General features: G+C 41.3%; 1 protein-coding gene across 4 annotated transcripts in view; it reads left to right on the forward strand.

Moving 5' to 3' along the window:
* LPP (LIM domain containing preferred translocation partner in lipoma) overlaps nucleotides 1–24,768 on the forward strand; it is a 429,876-nt gene that overhangs the window by 125,479 nt on the left and 279,629 nt on the right. For 2 of the 4 annotated variants that reach the window (XM_088444788.1, XM_088444789.1), the window contains exon 3: nucleotides 18,345–18,409. The exons of 1 other annotated variant lie outside the window; for it this stretch is intronic. The gene's annotated coding sequence lies outside the window, so the exon portion shown is untranslated. Of the gene's footprint in view, nucleotides 1–18,344; nucleotides 18,410–20,437; nucleotides 20,598–24,768 lie in introns of all 4 variants that reach the window. One more of the 4 variants, XM_088444790.1, reaches the window with a different exon arrangement.

Genomic DNA, 24,768 nt, shown 5'->3' on the forward strand with positions numbered 1-24,768 from the left:
TCATACCTATATTATATATTTTACATTTTAGGAATGTAGTCCCAATGAAAGCCAGTAAAAATATTTAGGTGTGAATGAGCTTATAACTTTGAAAAATATATTTAGGTGCCTCCAGATGCACTAGCTATTTTAAATCAAAGGAAAATACTGTATTTCTAACAGTCTGCAGGTACTTTTTCTAAAAAGAGCTTCTGAATTAACTTAATATTACAACAAACAGTCTTCTGGTTGCTGCAGCAAGTTTAGACATAGCAAATCATCTATCTTCATATATCAGGATCTGATTTGGGAAAGCATCATGACCGCATCTAGTAATACATACATAGGAATACTAAACCTGAAAAAAAGATTTAAATCCATGTAGTACTGTTTGTACTGTAAAACTTTTTAAAGTGTTTTTATTTTAGAATATGAAGATAAAAAACAATATAGTTGTGTTTTATTTTGATTAACTTTTACTATTGTATGAAGAGACTTTAAGTACTAGAAAAGTATGTGCCCTGCAAGCTACTGTATTTTTTGGGGGGGTTGAGTTAGTTAAAGAAAAGTCCCTGTTCTACTATGTGCCGATTATCTGGCTTTTTTGAAAAGACCTATTTGACTTAAAAGCCGATCGATCTTGGTGACCGTGCCATATTCTGTGGAGCTGCTGCAGAATAACATTTTTGTACAATGTTTTGTTCAAGGGTCAATTAAATGTATTTTGTCTCCGTCTCTCTCTATGGGTTTCAGTTTTTTTGATAGATCATACAGTATATAGATTATATTCTAACGTCTGAGAGTAAAGTTTGAACTATCTGAGTTTGAGTAACCAGATAAATATCTAACAATTTGAAATGGTTTTATAATTATCTTTACTGAAGTTGAATATACTGTACAGCTCCCTTTTAATACTGCTACTACATGGTGCTGTAAATTCAGGATATATTAACAAGCAAATATTGAATGAAATGGATCTATTTTTTTTTCTCTTTAAATATATAAAGTAGAGCTCCTGTACATAAACAAGGGTTACGTGTCTGACATGGACTTGTAGCTCAACAACTGTTTGTGACCCACTGACTGCCTAATATGTTACTACAGAAACTTGTAATCAACTGTACATATAGTTGTAATTGTTTACAGGTTCATTTACAGTGAGTGAATTCTCACGTTTTGGTAAGTAAAATGAAATGATAGGCTGCAGTCTCATAACTGAAATTCTTTTGTGGCTATAGTATTGTTAAAGCTGCTCTGGTATCCTTTAGTATTCGACATTGGGCTGTATTCAATTGGACGTGAAAAATCCCGGACTTTTCGCCTGTTTGGGAGGCGAATTTGCGTCATGCGCATCCCCGCGTTTCACCCTATTCAGTTGCAGAACAGGTGAAAACGCAAATAGGCGAATGCATAACAGGCAGAAAGTATTGAATAGATTGGGGGATCAGTCTGTACCACAAAATAAGACGCACTGACACTGGAAATCATTACAGATGTGTAATGTTAGCCCTAATAAGCGTACTTTGTGTCCTTAATTTGTGTTAAAAGCTTTCTAGAAGCATATTTGTAAAAGTGGTGAATTATAGAAAACAGTATTTTTTGGTGAAAATAAATAGTCCAGTCAAATTTGGGGTACTTGAAAATGGGTGCTAGCATATTTTTGTCTCTCTAAAGTGCACATTATAAAATAGTGAAAAATGCACCTGCAATCCTTAATACATCTGGCACATCCAAACAGCCCCCCAAGAAACCTATTTCGCTAGTTTTTATCCTTGTCCCCCCACTTTTTTCATTTTCACCCCAAAAATTACATGTCTTTTTTGGGGTGTGCTGTGGTAAAAAATTTTTCTTTTGTGGCTGATTTGTCCTTTTCGTTGTCCAAAGGGTTCTGAGTCAGTTCCCCACATTTGTACCCCAAAATAGAGATTTTGCACTTTTTTCCACCTGCCATTCATTGGAGACGCAAAAAGCAAAACTTTTTTGCTGATTACGGCTTTTCGCATCTAATTGAATTTGGCTCGATTGTTGTGCAGCTTGTATGTGCGGGGTATGATTTGTACATTGCCTGTTTGATGGAAGGGAACCTATGGCTTTGAGTATTTGTAACAAACCTGATTTAATATGATGATCTTGTGGGTGTGAGTCATCGCTACAAAAGCTGCACTTGACAGCAGCCCGATGTCGCATAAAAGTGCTCGGAGCCACATAGGAGCCGTGTGTGAGATGCAATGCCGTTTCTGGCGGTTTAACGCCATTGCAACGGCAACTCGTACACTTTGCGGCTAATTGGATAGAGCCCTATATATGTATGAAAAGCTCATAAGCGGTTATAAAGTTTTAAGGTATAAATCACAAAATGCTTTTCTCACAATGGTGTCTGTTCAGTTAACTTGCCCCCGCTATTCTGGGCGTGTAAGTGTGACTATATGCCACATTTACAGTTGTTCTTTACTTGCTGATTATTGTTTGTATCCCCATAGGGCATATCCAGGGTGAGATCTGGCTACGAGATGTCCGAATTCTGCTGCCATTACCGGCATTTATACTCTGTTGCAATGGCAACTCTCCCCTAACTGTATTGAGCCCAATGAATGTTAAAACTAAAGTAACTTGCAGGACCCCCCTACTTGGCCACCATAGTGGCAGATATTTGGAATACTTTACCAGGGGCACATTTTATGATTTGAAACGTTATTTTTTTTTTTTACATTTTCCTTTTTTTCACAAGGAACTTGTTATGTAAATAAATGCTTGTTTGTATTAGGAAAGTGGTATTCTAGAAATTAGCAATAGTGAATGGACTTGTGCATGCGCAGCATATCTGTGGACACTGTTAAAATAGCACAGTGTACTCAACAGTTCTCTTTACATTCTATTTTGCAGTGTCCAGTATACACATAATTCCTATCACTCGTCAGATCAGATTAATGCTCAGTCTGACCCCCTTACAAACTGAGCTGCTTCTCCTGATCTGACTCTTTGCAGGAGCCGTTTATCTTATATAATGCTTCTGCTTAGACATCAATACAGTTATCGGGCTAATCAGCCGATATCGGGTGATCGGACCGATGATTGTTAAGGTGGGTACCCAGGTTATTGCTGTCTAAAATATCATTCATTGCCCAACATTGTATTTTCCATTCCTAGTATGTTACACAACTGATGAACATCATACAATTGAGACTGTAATAAGATGACCAATAGCTGATTCTGGGGTAAGCATTAAAAATAGAGCGAATTTTGGTGATGAAAAGCAGACCCTAATCTAAAAACTAGAAAATAAAAAATAGACTACATGAAACAAAAGCTTAGTGTTTTAGAGATAAATACATTAATAAACCAAAGTGTGGAATTAAATATAATATATAATGGATGTAGTACTGTAAGATCTGAATGTAAAGTATACAATGAATAGCGCTGTTATGCCATCAACAGAAGAAATAATACCTTGTAAATATACTTTCAGATTATATGAAGATAATTATCCAGTAGCTCAAGCTCTAGAGCAGGGGTGGCCAACCAGTCAGAGCCCAAAAATATCTGTAGGTATGTCAAAGAGCCGAGATCATGCGCACGCCAAAGGGGCACATGCATAAAGGGGCATGGTCAGCTTGGCCACGCCCCTGGTATGATGTTTGTAGGAGCATGTAAAAGTGCATGCACACAATCACCATGGAGGTAACTATTAAGGGGAAAAAAAATCTGAAAAAACATTGAAACAAAAAACAAATCCACATAAAATATACTAAAAGAAGCCAGATACACATAAAATACACTGAAAAAGCCACATACACAAATAATACACTAAAAAGCCACATCCACATAAAATGCACTGAAAATGCCAGATCCACAGCAAATACATTGAAAAAAAAAAAAAAAAAGATTCACATAATACAATCCAACCCCCCTGGTGTCACGCCAGCCCCTCCATGTGTCAATCCAGTCCCCCTCATGTGTCACTTCAGCAGCCTCTCCTGTATCACTTCAGCCCCTCGTGTGTCACTCCAGCAGCCCCTCATGTGTCACAACAGCCTGTTTCACCGGCACACTCCAGTCCAGCCGCCTTCCCCCACAATCCCTCCCACTCCGCAGGCCACTCCAGCCCCCCACTTGTCACAAATAATATGAAAGAACAAATAAACTCCCACAACTCTTACCCTGTTGCGACTGTCTGTGTCACGTAGGTAGGCTCCGGCATCTGCGACCGCGTCCTCATGCGCTCCGCCTCCTGTTTTCGGCGTGACATCACCACATCGCCCATATATGCCTCCAGAGCTGAGCAGACTGCTGCAACAAAGGACGAGACTCCTCTGAACAGCTGCACGCCTATCAGAGAAGGCTGTCAGTGTCAATCAGAGGAGCTGCATCAGAACAACAGAAGAGCCACATGTGGTTTTACCTGCAAAAAAATGGCTCTGCTATGGGCTCTAGCGTAGCCCCTTCTCTAGCTAATATATTCATGTTTGAGATTGAACAATCTGATGAAAATATTACTAGAAATGTGTTTTTTTACACACTATATATAGACTATCTTCTCTTATATTGGAAGGGCCCAAAGGAAGTTCTTGTCTCCATAATCGATAATAATGAGCAGGTCCGGTAAAATTCACGTACAGTATCAGTGAAGAGATCAATTATCTTGATGGGAAGATCACTAGACATGGTGATCGTGTTAATATCAAGATGTATACAAAGGAAACAGATAGGAATACTCTGCTGTCTATAGATAGCCATCATCCGAAACCGTTAAAAATGGGCTTGCCCTATTCCCAGCTACTGAGGGTTAAACGCATAAATAGTGATCTTGAGGAAGCAGCTACACAAATGGATGTCTTAACAAAAAAATTTTTGGAACATGGTTATGATCCCATACATTTAGAAAGGACTAAAAATAAAGTACTTGCACTAATAGATCCACCTTACTCAGTAAAAAACAAAAAGGTCTTAAGAAAACATATATCTTCCATGGGTTAATAAATTTAATCAGAATAGTGATACTAAAACAGTCTAAAAATCTTTGGCCCATTCTACAGGCGGATGATCATCTTAGATTATCTGATACTAGGCTGATGTCTTGTTATAAACTGGGGGAATAACCTGATTGATTTTCTGGTCAAAGCAGATGTTAGTGGTTTAGGTTGTACCCTGCCAACTCATTTTTCAGCTCCTAAAGATGGTTGTTTTAGGTGTACCTGCACTACCTGTAGGTTCCTCATCCCAGGCAATTCATTTAATCATCCATCATCTGGGAAAAGATTTAGCATTCAACATCATCTGACATGTAAAAGTAATTTTGTGATTTATCAAATTGTATGCCCTTGCAGGCTTTTTTACGTTGGTAAGACGGAAAGGTCTTTTAGGGAGCGGATGGCTGTCCACCGCTTCTCTCTTAGATTGGCACTTCTATCCGTTACTAGCAACAAACCAGTAGCCAGGCATTTTTTCCAAGCAGCAAATAGCCTGGCTACATTAAAGTGTCATATGATTGATCATGTACCTCCTCTTCTTAAAGTAAGTAATATATCTAAATTGCTTCTCCAACGTGAAAGTCAATGGATCATACGCATGGATACTATTGCTTCTAGAGGTCTGAATGACAATTTAGGTCTAGGGTGCTTTACATGAATAGCTATTGTGAGCTTTTAGATTCTTTTTGTGTGGAATTGAGGGGTTGCTATATGTACTAGATGCGACTAGATTATGTAACAATTGTTTATATCTTAATGTAATATTGTGATTATTGCATATGTATACTACTCCTGAATGGCTTAGGGATTCCACATTAATTACCACTTACTGTAGGTCTAGGGTGCTTTATATGTATAGCTACTGTGAGCTCTTAGATTATTTTTGTGCTGGATTGTTGGATTTCTGTTTGTACTATATGTGACTAGATTATATGTAACTATTGTTTATATCTTAATGCAATATTGTGATACTTGTGTATATGTATATATACTACTCCTGAATGGCTTATGTAGGGATTCCATATTGTTTGTTGTTGCTATGATACATAGGTGATGGGTTGAGTCACATGATTACTAGGGTTGCCATACAGATGCCACTGGCTCTGCTGATGTCAGTGTCCTGCGCCTCTGGCTGGGTGTTACATGATTGCGCCCAGGTGCCGGAGGTTACACTAGTGGTGAGGTCTATTTAAATGGTAAGTTTGTTCTATTTGATTACTCCTGACGACCGTGTTGATTAAACAGACACTGAAACGTTGGAAACACATCTGGATATTGTGTATTTATTTTGGCTTTCCCTAGTGCTGCATCTGGAAGGGAGATATAGATATATAGAGATAGATATATATCTATCTCTATATATCTTTTTGCATTGTATGTGACTTGTGTAAATCTGCTGTGTTATACTGGCTTTTTTTATTCCTGAATAATGGTCAGTTATAACTCACTGCTGTTTCTCCTCATAAGCCCTCTGCTACAGGTGTGTGGGTTATTTTGGGTGTGAAACACTGTCACATTGTAGCGTTCCCGCTAGGCTGTTTTAGCGGGGCGCGGCGCCCTGCCCTCCTTCTGGAGGGCAAAAAGCACCCTGCCCTCCAGGAGGAGGGCAAAAAGCGCCCTGCCCTAACAGCCTGCGGGAGCCGTTCTCACCCGCGGGACGCAGTGTCCCGCGGGTGGACAAACATGCGGTGACCCGGTCACCGCCGGAGAATAGACGCCGGGCGCATGCGCCCGGCATCTATTCTCCCTTTCTGCAGCGCTTGGGGGCTGCCCGGCATGCCCGTAAGCGCCGGGCACGCCCCCAAGTATGACGAAAAGGGGACATGTCTTATACACGCCCTCTTTTCATAACCACGCCCCCTTTTCGGACGCGCGCGAGCTAGAGGGAACACTAACATTGTATTATATTACTATGCATAACACTAGGGATATTGTTGTGTCCAAAGAAAGTGAAAAACAGGAGGCAAAACCCCTGTGCTGGTTTCATGTATGGCCTGTCAGGCGGGTTTGTCCCCTCAGAATTTCACACAGATTGGACTATGTGGTCACTGTTTCAAGGAGTCACCACATCAGTCAAATCTACCAGCTCCTCATCAGGAACCCCCTTGGGCTTCCTTTTCCCAGATCATGGCGCAGGTTGTAAACCGGTTATCTGTACTTATGCCAGCCCCTCCTATGGGGTACACTGAGCAGCTACAACCTACTATGTTTATGCCTCCAATGCATCCGTCCTGGATGGATGTTTATGCCCACTCCGGTCAGAGTATGGCTTTGTCCCTTGCTGCATTTCAGCAAACACTGCAAGCAGCTAGGCCGGTACAGCCTAAAAACAGATGGCAATTTGCTTCCTCCAATCACTCCATCCAGCCTGCATTTTCTGATGAGTGTGAGGACATTCAGGGCACCTCTCAAGAGTCTCTCAAGAGAGGACCATTTTCCAACAGCAGATGTTCCCTCCTTTGATTAGGGCAGTCCAAGTTGTGTTAAACATAGATAGCGAGGAGCCAGAGCTTAGGAAGGCTCCGGTGTTTAAATGCCAGAAGGTTGTGAAGGCTGAGTTTCCCAAAACTGTGAGGTCTCCTGTCCATAAACATCCTGGAACTACGTGCAGTGTTCAGAGCTGCTGTGGCCAGCCCGAAGGGTAGAGCCTGAAATTGGTTATGTTGCTGATCTACCGCCAATCTTCGAAATCTTTGGTGGGATTTTGCATTTGGAACATGCAGATGTGCATCTTGTATTATCCAGGGATAAAACACAAAACAATCTAATGATCTCGGCGCTTATTTAACATGTATCGAATGATACTCTATGAACTAATACAAAATATAATTTAAAGAAATATATTCGATTATAGCAGCAAGTCTTTAAACATGGGATTTGTGATAACCCATAAAACACACAAAATTCTATTGAACTACAGACTGCGCTAATATGAAACTCTTTACTGTGAGATGGCAGAACACACACAAATGCATATAACAGTCACTGCTCCGTTAAATATAAAAATGTTTAAATTTTTTCATCATAAGTCAAATGTTTAAAGATATATAAATCTCACAGTATACATGGAATAAAATAGATACATTATATATATATATATATATATATATAAACAATATTACATACTAAGAACACCAATTAACAAGTCTCTCTTCTGTGCGCACACATCACTTAATTTTAACTAATTGGCTTTAATAGTATACTGACTGGTCCAGTTAAAGGTCCATAGAAATATCCAAAAGTATCAATGGTAATGGACAAGCCAAATGGGCACAGTAATATGGATACAAAGTACCTGCGAGTGACTGCTAGCAGCTGTAACATGTACAGTGATAGGTGCTTGGTGAGTAAGGCTTCCCCGTATTGTGTGAGCGGCCGCCGGAGCTGGGCTGACATTGCAGCAGAAAACAATGTCTCCCGTGCTCATCTGCTAGGCACGCTGTAGAAGCTGAACTGGAGCCTATGTAAGATCACCTCCGCTGGATGCTGCTGTACAGAGAAATAGTCACTTGGTGCAGTGGGGAATGTTCATCCAAATGGGCTTGCCACATGAAACGGGTGCTTGTAAATCAGGGGGTCCTCTGATGTGTTTCGCCCCTTTAGAATGGGGGCTTTTTCAAAGGCAGTCCCACTGTTAAACAGGTGGGTCTGGATACTTGCCGCGCACCAAACAAAAAAACTGAATGCCTGTGGCTGGAGGCATGGTATATAGTGAGGAGGACCCGTGCATGCTGGGAGCTTTTAAAGCTGTAGCTGTTTGGTGCAATGGATCTCGCCAACTACATACCCCAAGGTAGATCCTGTGGACCCTATGGACCTCGAAGAAAAAGAGTTAACTAAGGTATGTTATACCATAACTCTTATTTTTTTCTTCCGTTTTCCCTTCTCCCAAGGGTCATCAGGAAATTCAAGCAGGAGGGTGGAACAGTAATACTGATCGCCCCTCCTTGGCCCAGACGCCATTGGTTAACCGACCTTTAGAGTCTCTCCATAGACACTCCATGGCCTCTCTCCCCCCCCCCCCCCCTAAGACCAGACCTGTTAACACAGGGTCCCTGCCTGCATCCGGACCTTCCTCATCTGTCTTTGACTGCGTGGCTCTTGAATCTTCCATCTTAAGAGCCAAGGATTTTACCAGTTCTGTAATTAAGACGATGCTTCGGGCATGGAAACTTTCCTCTGCCTGCATTTTTTATAGAGTTTGGCACTCGTATTTTCAGTGGTGTAAGCATAGAAAATATGACCCTGAAGTTTTTAGGGTGTCTCGAGTGCTTTGTTTCTTCTGGTTGGGTTAGACCTGGGTATCCGCCTGGCCATCCTGAGGGTTCAGGCATCTGCACTCTGTTTGGTTTCAGCAAAGGATCGTCCCACTGCCTGATGTTAGGAATTTTTTTCAAGGTGTTCTGAGGGTTCAGCCTCCCTTTGTCCCTCCGGTGGCTCTGTGGGATTTGTCTTTGGTTCTCAGGGCTCTACAGGCTCCCCCTTTCAAACCGCTGAAATCAGTAGACCTTAAGTGGTTGACAGTGAAGACCATTTTTCTTCTTGATTTCTCCTCTGCCCGTAGTGTCTCTGATTTGGCAGCCCTTTCTTGTCGCTCTTCCTTTTTGATTTTTCATCTTTGTACCAGGGCAGGTTACCTTCTTAAGGTTGTATCCCGCTTTCATGTAAATGAAGAAATTGTGGTTCCAGCCTCCCAGTATTCTTTGGATGTTGTACGTGCACTACGTATTTAGGTGAATCGCACCAACTACATTAGGAAATCTGATTCTCTTTTTGTATTATATGGCTGTCATAAGTGAGGCTAGCTAGGTGGCTTCGTGTGACCATTTCTCAAGCTTACACAAAAGCTGATGTGTCTATTCCAAACACCGTGACAGCACAGTCTACTCGATCCGTGGGACCATCGTGGACGTTTCGTCATGGTGCCTCTGCTGAACAATTATGCAAGGCAGCCACATGGTCTTCCGTCCACACTTTTCTCAAAATTTACGCATTTGATATATTTGCCTCTCAAGATGCTTCCGTTGGGCGTCGGATTCTCCTTTCTACTAAACAGAAGCATCCCCAACTGCTTCGGGACATCCCCAAGGTAATTCCTATGGACCCCGAAGAAGAAAATAAGTTATGGTGTAACATACCTTTGTTAACTCTTTCTTCGAGGTCCACAGGGCACCGACCCTAACACACCTGGTGTTATCGGATAATTTTTTTCTTTTGTATTTCTATGATTCCCTCCTCTTATGGTGGGTACACACTACACGATATGCTCCCTGAGCGATATCGTGTAGTGTTGTCCCCGGCAGGCTGTGACATTGAGCACAGCCGCTGAACCATATCATTAACGATATCGTTCAGCGCCGGGCTCTCTCCCCCATTCCCTGACATGCAGCAACCTGACGAGATTGTCAGGTTGGCCTGCATGTCAGCCCGATGAACGATGATGACGAACGACCCGCGGGAACGCGCGTCGTCGTCATCGTTCATCTTTTTGGTGTTGAAAATGGACGATAAAGTGGACGACTGAACAATATCGTTATCGTTCAGTCGTCCACTTTATCGCCCAGTGTGTATGCACCATTAGAGAGAGAGTTTCTGTAGTACAAATGTCCTTCCATCTCCTCTAGCCTTCTCCTGCCTTGAGCTTGGTAACAAACTGAATGCCTGTAGCCAGGGGTGGGGTATATATGGAGGAGGACCCAGTGCATCCTGGGAGCTAAAGCTTGTAACTGTTTGGTGCATGGATCACTCCAACCACCTACCCCCAAGGTCATTCCTGTGGACCCTATGGTCCTCGAAGAAAGAGTTAACAAAGGTATGTTATACCATAACTCTTATTTTATAAGCTTGCTAGCAATTTTCTTTCACAAACTGCACAATTATTTTGTATATTTTTGTTCCCTTTTTTTGTATTTTTTATTTTAAATAGCCTACAGTATCCATGACGACTGGACCTTTCACACAGCATTTCTCTTACTCGTTGCGAAATGCTGACAATTAAATGTACAGTACTTTAAAGAGATCCATCAATCTTTGTTGTCATGCCAACCAACTTATATTTAGAAATGTAACAAGTACATGAAGTTCAATTGCTCTTGTACTCAAACATAGATCTGCAGCTATAATTGAATTTTTTTTATTGGAGATCAAAATCCTATTTGAGCAGCACTTGTATTCAGAATATTGTCTTTTGTAAGATAGGCTTTTTTTATTTCGGTACATTGTACTTTACATGCAGTTCACTTATTTTCTTCATTATGAAATGTCATTAGTCACTTCTAGTTGATGTTTTTTAATCTCTGTGGCATATGATTGTGCTCTAACGTTTTGTTTTGTAACATCAGTCTTTTCTTTAAAATTGTGGAAGAAAGTGAATTCCCTTGTCTTTTACTGCATTTTGAGATAAATTATATATAAATTCCTTGCGTATCTGTCTTTGGCATATAGTAAGCCACCTATGTTGTGTTGAGCTTGTGTGAGAAGGTAAAGCAGGGATGGGGAACCCCAGGCCTGGGGGCCGTATAAGGCCCGCGGAATCATTTGGTCTGGCCCTCGGAGCTTTTTTTCTGCTAGCCTCATCTGGGTAGCAGGGTGCCTAGAATGGCACTCTGCAGCCAGAATCTATGCAGCAGTGCTGCCTGGAGCATCCTTAGGGTGCTCCAGACAGTCACACCGCTCCCTTAGAGCTCCTGTAATCACAGGTGATTGTGGCCCCGCCCTGTGTGACGTCACATGGAGGGAGCGTGGCCTGCACCAGGCCTGCGAATAATGTTATATATATCAAAATGGTCCTCGGCAGAAAAAAAGGTTTCCCAACCCTGAGGTTAAGGCTCTAAGCCATAAACATTATTATTAGTAAGCAAACAATTGAGATGTTTAAATGTTTCTGCATCATTATGACATGAGCCTCAGTTCATGTGACTTCCATATGTCCCTCAACATCATCTGTCTTGTTATATATATATCCGGGGATACTGGGCTGAAAACTAGGTAGAGCATTATTATGGAGTGTTTGTTCTACTTTCAACCACTAGATAAAATTATTTCTTTAACTATTCAATGTTGCATAACCTCTTCATGAGCAAAGTTATTCTATACCTTTTCATGAGTGCAAGTGTTTTTTCTCTTTATACTGTAATGTAATACATATGGATACTTTGGTACCAAGTTGTTTTAATTTCCCCCACCAGAACGTTTTGAAAGTCTAGGTCACTTAACAACAGTAGTCAATGTATTTAGGCTCTCCAGGGTCCTTAAGTTTTCCCATCTTTATAAGCTTTACTTAAACTGGTTTTACTTTACATCACTTGCTCATGATGCCATGGTCTTATGGTTAAAGGCAACTTGCATTACATTTTCACTTGATTGTGTACAGTATCATAAATATCACTCACTGATTCAGCTTACATAATTATCTTAGCTGCAGTGTCATATGTTTTTTATTTGATCAGTAGACCCCCTCCCACCCACGAGGTGACTGGATGAGTGTCACATGATCGCACCATATCCAAAACTGCATGTAGTCACCTGATGCCCTCTTTAGCCATTAAAACCCACTGGTTATGTGTTTGTTTTATCTATTTGTTTCTGCTTCAAATGTTCTGCTTATAAAATGGCATGCACAAATGTAAATTATAAAGACCTCTAAGTAATCATCTTATTGTATCCATGAGTCTTGCATGATGTATAAATAAAAGTCAAGCACTTGTAACTATCATAACATGTCGCACACATTGACAATACACTGTGTGTATATGTATGTATATGTGTGTGTATATATATATATATATATATATATGTATATATATATATACTGAATTCCTATTAATCTTTATACCCTAATGTCGCTATTTAGCTTTGCGTACGCACAGGAAATAATTTCTTTGATTGTGTTTCCAAAGCACAAAAAGATATTAACAGAAAAGCATATAGTTACACGCCTTGATCTATAACACAATTAGCGCAAAGGTTATATAAAATACAAGGTACAGTCGATATATACGCATGCGCTCTGGATCCAGATTTTCCAGCATAAACTATGAAACCTCCGCCAACAGAAAGAAAGATGACTACCAGATCTAGAGTGCTTGCATATGTACCCTTGCAGAGATAGGCAATACAATAGAACGAGTTGGCATAATCCCATTGGTTCTTCCTCCTGGTTCTTCTGTTACGATACAGTTCATAGGTCAGTTTGTATTGTAATAGTTCAGCCCTCCAACAGCTCTTTGTGTATCGTTTTCCCGCCGAAGAACAAGTCTAAACTGGCTAGTAAACAGTGACGTAACTAGGGCAGGGCGAGCGGGGTGCGTGCCCTGGGCGCCGTTGGACCGGCGGCGTGGGGGGGCGCCACCAGCCACGGTACCGGCCCGCCCACCCTAGTTAGCCAGTGTAGCGCCGACCGCAATGGGTACGGTCAGCGCTACACATTTACACAGGACCGGCGCTGGAAGCCTAGCGCCGGTCCTGTGTAAATGTGTAGCTCTGACCGTACCCATTGCGGTCCTGTGCTTCACACCTGAGCCCGTTCCCTCCCCCTGAGCGCTTGCCCAATAGCGCTAGGAGGCGGGCTCAGGTTGTGCATAACATACGCATCGCCGCCAGCGCTGGAGGCGATGCGTGTGTTAAACAGCAGCCAATGAGAGTCAGACTCTCATTGACTGCTGCAGCACCCACTGCAAGAGCCGGACTTCCGTCCGGCTCCTGCAGTGGGTAATGGGACTGACGTCATGACGTCTCTCCCATAATGCTGAGCGTGCCAGCCTGGGCGGGAGCGGCGTCGCGAGCAGGAGCAGAGATTCAGGTAAGTATATTTTTTTATATATATATTTTTATATATATATATGAAGTCCAATGCAATAGCACACTCCTTCCAAAAACAATCATCAGCCACGGTGCCCGCTAGTAACACAGATAGTTATACTCCAATAAGCGGCACTCTGTGGTCTTGTTCAGCAAATAACGACACTGCACAGGTCCTTCAAGCAACGTTTCGGGCTTTATTGCCCTTCGTCAGGGCAGCCTGACGAAGGGCAATAAAGCCCGAAACGTTGCTTGAAGGACCTGTGCAGTGTCGTTATTTGCTGAACAAGACCACAGAGTGCCGCTTATTGGAGTATAACTAATAGGTTAAATATATATATATATATATATATATATATTTAACCTATCTGCACAACGGGGGAGGGGGGTGGCTACTACTGGGGGGACCTCTACTGGGGGAGGGGTGGGTTCTACTGGGGGCGCCATTGGGAGGACCTCTACTGGGGGGGCTACTCTACTGAGGAATACTACTTGGGGGGGGAACTACCACTGTTGGCATTATAAAAGGGGCCTACTACTAGAGGCACTGCACTCGGGGGACCACTACTGGGGGCAATAATAGGAAGGGTCACTACAGGGGGCCCTGGATAGGGGGGATCACTACAGGGTGCCTGCATAAGGGGACCACTACTGGGAAAACTGCATGGGGGGGGACTACTGCTGGGGGCACTGCATAGGGGGGGGGGGGACTACTACTGGGGGCACCATATAAAGGGCACTGCATAAGGGGATACTGCTACTGGGCGCACTGCATTGTGGGGACTGCTACTGGGGGCACTGCATAAGGGGGAATACTACGTGGGGCACTGCATTTGGGGGGCCACTACTGGGGGTACTGAGTAAGGGGAACTAATTAGGGGCTGTATAAGGGGGACCACTACTGGGGATACTGTATAAGGGGCACTACTATGGGCCTGCATAAGAGGGACCACAACTGCATACTGGGGGTACTGTATAAGGGGTACTACTGGGGTTAAGGTGCATATGGATAGGAATGTTCAGTTTGAAAATAAAGGGGTGTGTCATGTTGACACGCCCCATTTTTAACTGACCACGCCCATTTTTTAGCCGCGCGCGCACATCGGGTGGGGGGGGGAGCTCCCTTTTCAAATTTGCCCTGGGCTCCAAATACCCTAGTTACACCACTGCTAATAAACATTACATTACAGCGTACATTTCAATGCCCATCTCTCTATTATCCATAACTTGCAAACGCATGTTGCGATTTCCTTGCCGATGGAACCGGAAGTCTGCAAATAAACAGTGGTTTAGAATGGCACCAAACATGGTCTGCTTATCATGTACTAAACCTTAGATACCAAATATATGTATTTCACAATAGACTTGATAACGTATAAAACCTCTAATATTAACCTTAATGCTTAGGGAAACTTTTTATAAGTTTTGGTATGTGTAAGTGTAAGGATATTGCGTGTAGTCGCTAATATCCGTGGTGCATTTTATGTACAGAGTGTTTTAATAAACAGCGCAACTGTGCGCTGTGCGTCTTGTATATTATATGTATGATTTAATGTGCGTATGGTAGGACTTTTAATAATATGCTGTAGCAATGCAGTCGCACGATGCTAATAGCATATTAGCATCGCACACAATGGTTTCATGCTGACGACGCAAGATGGCGTCGTCAGGGGCAACATAAAATGGCATCGCCCAATATTAACTTGAGATCTGGTCTCGGCCAATCATCCGGCTTCGACATATACATACATATATATATATATATATATATATATATATATTTTTTTTTTTTTACACGCACGCAGACTGTAAGCCTGGCACTCCTTTTACATATATAGTTGTCCCGCTGCGGTGCCCTACTCCATGCAAGACGGGCGGCATTCTTCAGTTTTGTAAGTGAGGTTAATAAAAGTCCTTTTATTGTCTACGGCGATTTGGGGCTTAAATCCCCGTTTTTAGGGACAGATAGTAACATATAAAATGCACACAAACCGCTTATGTTCCCCTCCCCTAAACATTGATTATCCCATTAGGACTCACCTGTCAGCCGCCTGCAGAAGTCCGGACTTCACGCTCCAAACTGGCCACGCGGTGAACGTGATGTCATCGGGCGTCGTCCGATGAGGTGTAACTACTTTGTATGAGGCATATAGGTGTCTTAGCAACAACATCAGTAATGTGTCGCCCCTGCTTTTCAGCTGAAACGATCAACATTTATTTTTAAGTCCTACTGGGTAAACAACATAAAATTCCACACAATAACAAATCACTGTATCAGTATGGTGCTAACCTCTATTGAAGCGTATTCCAATCTCTGTGCCGTGGCACACTAGTGCGCCGCGAGCAGTTGTTAAGTGTGCCACAAGGTCAGTGCTATCAGAGTTGACTTTACTTGTACAGCTGGCCCGGGGAGTGCTGGGCTCTTCAGGGAGGCTCAGGAGAGCCTGGGCCATGACCTATGGAGATGTGGTGGCATGACATAGGTCACGCACGCCGTGTTGCACTCCTGCCTGTACACTGCTCCCAGCTCTGCACTGCGAAGACCAACGAGATGCATTGCATCCGGAGTGCGTTGCATCATGCATCCCGCCCAATATCTCTTAACAATGGAACCTGTCAAGGGTTGGGATATATTCGGCTGCAGGAGAACAGTCAGTTCTTGAAGTTGATGTGTTGGAAACATTAAAAATGGGCAAGTATTAGAATCTGAGAGACTTTGACAAGGGCCAAATCGTGATGACTAGACAACCGGATCAGAGCATCTCCAAAATGGCAGGTTTTGTCAGGTGTTCCCTGTATGCAATAGTTACTTTGACATGTAGTATTGAACCTACATAAACCTTGTTGCAGACAAAGTACAACTTTCATGGCAATGGTATTCCCTGATGAAAGTGACGTCTTTTAGCAGGATAATGCATCCTGACACACTGCTAAAATTGTTCTGGAATTGTTTGAGGAACATTACAAAAGGGTTCAAGGTGTTGACTTAGCCTCCAAATTCCTCAGATCTCAATCCGATCTAACGTCTGTGGGATGTGCTGGAATAACAAGTCCAAACCATGGAGTCCCCACCTCACAACTTACAGGACTTATGGTGTGTACACACGATCAGATTTAACAGGACGATAAGCATGATATCGATATATCGTTATCGATCATATCGTTCTGTGTTTGGGCCCTTCCTACTCCCAAACGATAGTCGATGCGTGGGCACCGATGGTCGATATCGACCATCGCCCGTGCATGCAGGCTAACCTGGTTGATATCGACCTGGTTAGCCTGGTTACTATAGGGACCGTGGGTCGTTATAGTTGTTTGGGGGATGGTGCATGTGCTGGATGTTCAATATCGAACATCCAGCACATGAAGTACGATCAGACAACGATATCGCTTTAAGGTGCGTACACATTGTACGATATCTATGAACGATAACTAAATATATATATATATATATATATATATATAAATATGCACAGCACTCCCAACTTTTGTAGAAAAACACCAATGTGTTTATTATGCCTAAAGCATAGCCAAAGGTATCGGCAACGTTTCTGGCATAGCTCTGCCCTTTATCAAGCTTCATTCTTTTTAGTCAGAGCTATGCTTGAAATGTTCATGATATCCTGCTTTAAGCAGCATAAACACATTAGTGCTTTTCTACAATGTTGGAATGCTGTGCATCTTTATAACATATAATATTGACTTCGCTCAGCAGGTACATCAATTTGCGGTGCCAGAGTGACCAACTTCTCCCCTCTTATATATTTTATTAGTATCCTTTATTTATGTGGTGCCACAAAGGGTCCACAGCGCCTCACAAGGTACATCAACAGAAACAGCGCGAACCACAACAAGAATAAAGTCACTTACAGTACAGAAAATTTCAGGACATGGTTTATAAACATTGCTGCATCAGCGGTCATAATACCCAAGGCAAAGGCAGTGGGGAGGGGATGATGGTATATGTGAGGGAAGGCGATCTCTATGCCTTATTGATGGTATGTGACTTTAAAATAACACTATAAATATTTGAAGATTTGGTGAGTGACCTCAGATACTATTTCTATATTATGCATATCTGTGTACTATCTAATTCTGTGGGAGTAGCAAACACTAATGTCTTTTTGTTTTTTTATTTATTTTATAGCATTTCTATGAGCAAAAACCATTCCAGGCTATTTTAATAACAAAGGACAAATAATGTGAATGAATATGGCAGCCAATAATTTGATTGCCTAATGTACTGTACATATCACCTTCATTAACATGAATATCTAGTTGGTTGCTTAGAGTTGCTGCACATATGTATTAGTTGCATCAAGTATAGAAATTTTGTACATGCTGATAGACATTCCATACAAACATCACCAGTAAAGTTAATTAGCTATTTCCTGTAGAAAACAGATAACGTATTGGTAGTATATAATGGTAAGTTAATAAGAGACCTCATTATCAGCAGTAAAAATTGGGCTTATGTTTCCCAGAAATATGCTAGTTTGTATTATTTGTATCAGCTCTGCAGTTCAATTAGATGGTAACATTGGTTAAGCTGTGTAAAACCTGTGTATAGTTTTGTAACTGACAGTTTTTCCCTCACAGGCATTGAATTATTTCTCCAAGCGGAACATAGACGTCTGTTATAGGAAGAAAGTTCCCCTTCCGAGGTAAGGCAACAGCTTGTGCTCTCCTTTCTGTCCTGTAATGAAACTTGTTCTTTGGTAATATTCTTGTGTGGTCAACCAAAATTCTAATATTAGCAATGTGAATAATATATCAGTGCAGACTGCAATGCTAAATTTTATCCTTACCATTATGGGCCTGATTCAGACCCGCTCGCTAGATGCGGCCGCTCGCTTCCAGTGTATGCAAATTCAGCTAAGTGACGTCAAGGCAGGCGATCGCATGGTAAGGCATTAGCATGCCCACTATGTCTTGGCAAGCTATCACTTTGTGTATGCTAACGCCCACCAGCCATTCATAAGACGCCCATTGCACACGTCATCTCCTGGAAGTGTTTGCAACCATTGGTACATCGGGTCCATCGGAACTGACCGCAATGCTTGCGGTTGACTATACCCTACCGCAAGCACTGCGATCACTTCAGTGTATAATTCAACCAGGTGACGTGTACTATGACGCTGCCTGTTAATTATGCACGCCTCTGAAACGGCGTTAGGATGCTCAGGCACGCCTGTGTTCGCAACTCCACTCCCCCGTTTCCAGTGGCCTGCCCCTGTTACCACCCACAAACAGCCTCTCCTGCAACTCATTCCAATGGGCTGTCTTTGCAGAGCGAGCGCATCCCGATCGCTCCTACTAGTTTGCACATGTGCACTGCGAAGTATGCGCACATTAGCAAACATCGCCAGCAACGAGAGATCATTGGCTAGCGAACAGGTCTGAATCGGGTCCAATGTCTCTTTCTAAGCATTTTTTTCTTAACTCTAGTTGATTTTTTTTCAATTTCAATATTCTTAATAAAATATGTAGTTGCCACATTTACATATAACTGTAGGTTGTTCTGCTGGATCTACTGTAGCACATTAAGGCACAGATTCAAATAGCCGTGTCGGCCTTGCTTATTTCCCATAAAGCATAAAACAGTTTTGCAGCCGCATGTCGCGGTCAGAACCTCGTGGCTAATTATATTGTTTGTTACATCATCTATCACAGTCATAAACAATGAATACACTACATTAGTAGTCTTTAATATTACATATAAGTTTTTTTCAACCTTAAGTTCCATACACTAATGTTCCTCTGCTTTAGAGTAGGGTGTATTTTATCTGTTTGTGTACAGACTATATTTAAAGCTTTTCTAATTACACGTAATGTATCATGATGGTCACTAGTAAGTCTTTTTCAAATTGTCAATTTAAATATTTACATGGGTTGTCAACTCATGACTCCCATTTACAACATCTCTATTCACATGGGTGCCAATACTGTATGTGAATAATCCATACATAAGTCAATGTTGCTGTGCACAGGACAAATGCCACAAATTGCGTAATCACAGCCCTGTCACGCCCAATTTACTGTGGTAGTGGGTGGAAACCGAGAAAATGGACTAGTCTCCCAGTAGTCTCGGGGTCCTCAGAGATTTACTAGTCTACTAGGGGGGCGCTGCTATAAGGGCAGGGCGCATTTCAGTGACATCAAATCGGGCAGGGCGCGGCACCCTGCTGTAACAGCCTAGCGGGAACACTAGTAATAATGTTGCATAAAGGTGTTTCGATAATAAATGTGTTTAGTATCGCAGTTTGATTACCTTTGATCAAAAGGTTTTCTATCAACTTTAAGTAAATGAAGACAAACCTAATTAAGTGGCTGTGCTCTTTTTTTTCCATATTTAGTTTCCAGTTAATACTCAATCACTCTGAAAAATCAGGCTATGTTGTAAACTGGGTTATAAGCTAAAACAAAACAAAAAAATGTTTGGCGGTCTGTTCTGGCCTTGACTTCATTTGGCAGCAACAGAACCTGAAATCTGGCACTTAGCACAAGTTTTTGTAAGTCAAATGTAAAAATATAAGCAAAAAATAAACAAGTTATGATTTTGGTGTCTCTTTGGCTGGCATTCCTGGCTTTCCTGTGGATTTTACCATATTTAGCTCTACAAATTTGTTTTCAATTATTTTGCCCACCAGTTCTCTACCTTCTTGTAAACGCAACTTTGTGTTTCTTCACAGTTCATCAGCCTTAGTAGCAGCCACTGCAGGAGAAAACTTGGTCAAACTATTACCAGATGCTTAACAGGCATTCTAAAAATACTTGTTCTGAAGGTTTCCTGTGAACCAGTATGTGTTCTCCACCACTTTACTATGAGGATCTACTCAGTATGCTTTATTAGTTAAGTTTCCATACATACTTGCATTTATAATAGCAGTGAAAAAAAATAACAAAGTAAAATGGGAAGCAGCAGTGTTATGGTAATTTCCCTTCAGTCTGTTGTTAGGCTGACCTTACAAAGCAATTGTCCCAGTGTGCAGGTCATGAAGTCAATGAAAAGCTATATATATATATATATATATATATATATATATTATAATATAATTTCCATTGTTGTGTTAAAAATAGGTTAAATTTTTAGTATAATGATAAGGAATAAAACAAAAAAAACAATGTTTTGGAAATCTTATTGACGGACGGTTATTTAGTGGTAACCAAGTTTTTGGAATGTATTCAGTTATTTCGTTTGCCATTTCAGATTACTTATTATATTGTTATACTTTTCCCTGAAGGAGCTAATGACCACAAAGGTGGTGTTAGATGGAGTGTTCCACTTGCAGTGAATTCTTTTCACTTATTTTGAATTGAATTGCATTTCTATATTAATATTTTGAGACCGATATTTTCCTGGACAAAAACATTGTTACATCTGTGTCCTTTACAATCATAATTGTGTAGCCTAATGTAATAAGCCAGTAGTTACCAAACATTCTCTACGATAGAGTATCAGCAATTTTTTTACGGCACCTCTACATTAGGTTTCTTACTTTAATAATTTTTCAGAATTTCTCAATAAGTAAATTGTGATTGCATGTCCTCCTTAGGTTCAGTTATGTGGTGGTTGAAAGTGTTGTGCTTCTGTTTGTCCATATATTTTATGATGGGCAGAATCTGTGTTGGTGGCTGCCAAACACATGTACTATAGATTTATTTGGTCCTGGATTATCAATCTGTGGTACCTAGTTTTAGAACCCATGTAATAAGCAATTTGATCACGTATATGTTTAACATCTGTTTAGCTACACAGCTATAAGTGCATTCAAAAAGGTTTATTTTTCTAGGAAAAAAAACGTGCCTGTGACGAAACAAGAAATTGCCTTTATGTGTAAAAATGTCTTAACTGCATTTCACTGAATTCATGATAAACTGCCAGTGAGATACTGTTAATCTAAATAATGGGGTATCTATTACTGAGCTAAAAATATGCATGAAATACTATAACTGGAGTCTTTATACTCAACTAAGTTGGTCTACCATCAGGGATGGAACTAGAAACTTGTGGGCTTCTGATCAAGATTTTAAAGGAGACAATAAGCTTTCTAGGGAGACCCTACCCTCACTTACATTGCGAGGTTGGTGGCCTGCCACTGCCCCAAGCCGCTCTGCACTTCCTTGTCCAGCCATGTAGGTTCCTTGGACCCCTGAACAGGATGCCACTTTCATGCTCTAGAATACCGGCCATCATGCACAATGCTCTGATATTTAAAATCTTGTGGTTGGTTTGCGTACAAGGGGATGGACTGCGCATGCGCTGGGGCCGCTGTGGGCATGTGCTGCATTGCCACTGCGACGTAGTTTGAGGGTGGGGAATGGACGTTTATGGGGATTTTTTTTTCCTCAAAACAGAGGTGTTTTGCCTCTGTTCTGTGGGAGTGCAGAAACCAGGGTCTGTGTCTTCCAGAAGCAGATTTCCCTGCCCCTACAGAGGAGTTCCGTCGCACATTCTGAATAAGTTTAGACTTAAATAAGCGATGACTGCGGTCGATGGTTATGATGGTGATCTGATGCTGCTCCTCCAGACGCAGCAGAGATGCTATTAGCATACAACTTTGAATCGGGCCCCTTGAGAAATAACACCCCCATCTCCTCTTTATCTAGCAGAGAATGTGTTTCTGATTAGCAGAAAAAAGTTCAGCATTTTTCTTTGTTTTGTTCTCTACATCTCTGTATCTTCTGCCTCTTCTCTAGTGTTGGAGAAAATAAACATGTTAGTTACCTTGCCTTTTTAGCAAGGGAAAACAAAAAGAAAGCAAAACAAAACTTCAGCAATAACAAAGAGGATTTTGTATCTTGCCAATTATTCTAGTGGCTAGATTATCAGATCTAGCTAACAGCTTGGGTTGTAAAGTAAAATGCAGACGTTTACAACCATTATTTTTGGTAGAGCAGCAACGTGGAATTGCAAGTTGTCTGGAATTTCAGCGGTGTACAACTGATGTGACATGTGAATGGTAAATGTGTCATCCTCTTTAATTTAGCAGATAATCTTTAACAATTTTGGAGATGCATGGCAATTCTCGTCTAGAAATATCCCAAATGTGTGTATGTTTATACAGATGTGTCTACGTACATCTATCTTCAAATCGCACCAAATAGCCACATGTTGAGACAGTGAAGAGCGATGCACATATAAAATTAGAGATAGAAACAAAGGGGATAGAGAGACGGGTGTAGTAGAGACAAACAAGAGACAAATAGTTGAAAATGCAAACAAGCACGAGCGATCACTTCTTTACTGGTCCACTTATTAGTTTACTATAATGTACTCTATACATAGTATAACATAAAGTCCCTGGTAGGCATCTGTCTGTCTGTTCGGGATGATCTCGAGATCCACTGGACGGATTTTGATGCAGTTGTCACTATTCTATAGAGCATTTGTCGAGTAAGGTTTACAGTAGGTGCATGAAACAATGTATGACGAAAGGAAGTCGAGCAGTGACTATTTTAGTGAAGCAAGTCAATGAAAAAACGTATGTCCGAGCGCTTTCTTGGCTTACGCTGCCTAAACCGTTAAATATATATCACAACAATGTACTGTATTTTATGCCATGTAGAGATTGATACGTATTATCCTGCTTCTCCAGAAAAATTGAGGTAAGCCCTGTTTACGGATACAAAATTAAAGTTTTTCCCTTTTTATTACCGTTCCTATTTCATTTATGTGAAAAATGGTTCTTTAATTTCAAACGAGTAAAATTACAGACAAGTCTCTGCTTTGGCATGACAATAAATAAAGCACAGGGACACTTAACATGGCTGGAGTTTACCTAAGTGGAGACTGTTTTGCTCATGAACAACTTTACGTGGCCCATTTGCGTGTCACGTCAAAACGAAATCTTTTCGTGTTGACATCAGGAGGAAAAACTAATGTCGTCTACAGGACAATCTTATAAGACCTCAGTTAAAAAGGACTATAGCTGTAAATTCAAAATTGCTCCCGTGCGAAACTGGGATGGGTCACTAGTAATAAATAATAAAGGTATGGAGAGTAATAAGAAGATAATTAAGATAAAATCCCAATAGTGTGCTTTACAGAGCACTATAATTGTAATGGCAATATAAAGATAGAGAAACAATTACCAAGTGCAAGAAAAATGCAGAGATACAGCTTATTAGTATATACTTGCCTTTTTTTCTGCATTTTTATCCATATTTGGTTATGGTATACAATTTTTACTTCTTGTTACTGGAAGTGATGGAAAGATCAGGGCTGTACCAGGCTGTCCCAGCAAGGAGAAAGCCCAATCGTAGCCTGTAGAGGAGTTCCAGGAGAAGAATCCAGGTAGCGGGCCCTGCCATGTCACATGGCCACAGTAAAAGGCTGCCAGTTGACTGGCTGCAAAGTACAAATGATATGGGCGAGTGCTGCTACACTAAGGCAATGCACGAACCCCTACCGACACTCAGCGGGTCACACACCGCTATTAGAGGGGCAGAAGAAAAGGTCTCAGACATAATTGCATGGCGGGCAGAATATAGCCCCTGGGCAATGTTTTGCCCACCGCTATTCAACTTGCATGGCGGCAGCATACAGTCCCTGAGCAGGCCAATTAATTTTACAGATAAGATGTCAATGTGACACTTTTACTTTACAAATATCCAGTAACAACTATAGGAACAATATGAATTATTCTATACTTAAAATAGTTACTGTGTATGGCTAATAATAACCTTAGTTCAAAAGGAATTGTAATGGTTAGAAACCAACTTTTCTTCAAACTTAACAATACTGTGTAAATAACAACCTAAGCTTAATTTTTATATACTTCTACAGTAAAATGATTAGAAGGATATTACTAAATCTTATATTTGGAAATGGCTACTTCTTCTTTTGTATTGCCTTACCAGAGAAGTTCCAATTTCTCTGTATATAATCTTGATAGTATATTGTTTGAAGATGGCTGCTGTTCAGTGTTCCCCTTCAGCTTCTCCTGTCCGTTTTGTATATACCTAGGATTCTCTGACAATATGTAGCTCCCTTTTTTTCCCTCTTCCCTCACACTTTCTT

This window comes from Taudactylus pleione, unplaced genomic scaffold (assembly GCF_031769625.1).
Source record: "Taudactylus pleione unplaced genomic scaffold, aTauple2 ptg000372l, whole genome shotgun sequence".
In the NCBI taxonomy this organism is placed as follows: Eukaryota; Metazoa; Chordata; class Amphibia; order Anura; family Myobatrachidae; genus Taudactylus; species Taudactylus pleione.